The following is a 2,141-nucleotide window of genomic DNA, read 5'->3' as shown; positions in this document are numbered from 1 at the left end:
AATGTAATCTATAAAATGACAAATAAGAAAGTTAGAAGAAGAATACTAAATGAAGAAGTATATATAGGTTATTTCGGAGAGAACTTAGCTAAGTATAGGCCATTTAATAGCTAAGTTAGGTGGAATATGTCATCTTGGAGCTACATAGCCTTATTATGTCATTTAGGAGAGAACTTAGCTAAGTATAGGTCATTCTAGAGCTAATTTGGATAAAATATGTCATTTTGGAGCCAACTATGATTATTAATCCATTTTAACCTTATTATGTCATTTTGGAGCTAAATTAGTCATTTTAATGAGCTAACCAAGGTTCTTATGATGTTTTTACCTAACAATGTTAATTATGTCATTTTGGAGGATAATTAGTTAAGTATGTCTTTGTTGGGGAAAATAACCTACGTAGAAGAATAAAGAGAAGAAGCAAGAAGAGAAGAAGCAAGAAGAGAAGAAGAAGGAGAAGAATAAGAAGAATAAGAATAAGGAGGAGGAGAAGGAGAAGGAAGAGGAGAAGAAGAAGAAAAGGAGAAGGACAAGAAGAAGGAGGAGAAGCAGGAGAAGGACTCCTTCTCCTTCTTCTCCTCCTTCTCCTTATCCTTCTCCTTCTTCTTCTATTCTTCTTCTTCTTCCTTCTTTTCATTTTTCCTCTTTCTTCTCCTCTTCTCCCCTTCTTCGGGCTAAATTAGTTAATTATGCCTTTTTGGAGCTAATTATGTCATTTTGAGGATAATTAGGTAAGTATAGGTCATGTTTTATTAAATAGACCATTTTGGAGCTAAGTAAGCTAATTATGTCATTTAGGTGGAAGCCTAGCTAACTATAGGTCATTTCGGAGCTACTTGAGTAAAATATGTCATTCCGGAGCAAACTATGCTTATTAAGCCATTTTGGATCTAGCTAAGCTAATTATAGTCCATTTAATACCTAAGTTAGGGGGAATAAGTCATCTTGGAGCTACGTAAGCCTTATTATGTCATTTACGAGAGAACTTAGCTAACTATAGGTCATTTTTTATTAAATAGGTCATTTTGGAGCTAACTAAGCTAAATATGTCATTTAGGTGGGAGCCTAGCTAACTATAGGTCGTTTCGGAGCTCACCTGGGTTAAATATGTCATTTAGGAGCTAACTATGCTTATTAAGCCATATTGGAGCTAAATTGGCTAATTATATCATTTAGGTGGAAGCCAAGGTAAGTATATAATATTCATGAGCTAACCAAGGTTCTTATGCCATTTTGAGCTTATTATTTCATTTTTAGCTAAATTGGTCATTTTAATGATCTAACCAAGGTTCTTATGATGTTTTCACCTAACTAAGCTAATTATGTCATTTTGTAGGATAATTAGCCAATTTACTCTTTGTTGGATCAGTCTAAGCTACGTAGAAGAAGAAAAAGAGAAGAAGCAAGAAGAGAAGAAGAAGTAAAAGAAGAAGGAGGAGGAGGAGGAGAAGGAGAAGGAAGAGGAGAAGAAGAAGAAAAGAAGAAGGACAATAAGAAGGAGAAGAAGGAGGAGAAGAAGGAGAAGGAGCTTCTCTCCTCCTCCTTCTTCTCCTTATACTTCCTCCTTCTCCTTCTCCTTCTTCTTCTCTTCTTCTTCTTCTCTTCTTCTTCTTCTTCTTCCTTCTTTTCATTTTTCCTCTTTCTTCTACTCTTGTCCCCTTCTTCGGGCTAAATTAGCTAATTATGCCTTTTTGGAACTAATTATGCCATTTTGAGGATAATTAGCTAAGTATAGGTCATGTTTTATTAAATAGACCATTTTGGAGCTAACTAAGCTAATTATGTCATTTAGGTGGAAGCCTAGCTAACTATAGGTCATTTCGGAGCTAACTTGGGTAAAATAGATCATTCCGGACCAAACTATGCTTATTAAGCCATTTTGGACCTAGCTAAGCTAATTATAGGCCATTTAATACCTAAGTTAAGGGGAATAGGTCATCTTGGAGCTACGTAAGCCTTATTATGTCATTTACGAGAGAACTTAGCTAACTATAGGTCATTATTTATTAAATAGGTCATTTTGGAGCTAACTAAGCTAATTATGCCATTTAGGTGGAAGCCTAGCTAACTATAGGCCGTTTCGGAGCTAACTTGGGTTAAATATGTCATTTAGGAGCTAACTATGCTTATTAAGCCATATT

This window comes from Hordeum vulgare, chromosome 7H, assembly GCF_904849725.1.
Source record: "Hordeum vulgare subsp. vulgare chromosome 7H, MorexV3_pseudomolecules_assembly, whole genome shotgun sequence".
NCBI classification, from domain to species: Eukaryota; Viridiplantae; Streptophyta; class Magnoliopsida; order Poales; family Poaceae; genus Hordeum; species Hordeum vulgare.
This window is presented reverse-complemented; position numbering follows the sequence as displayed.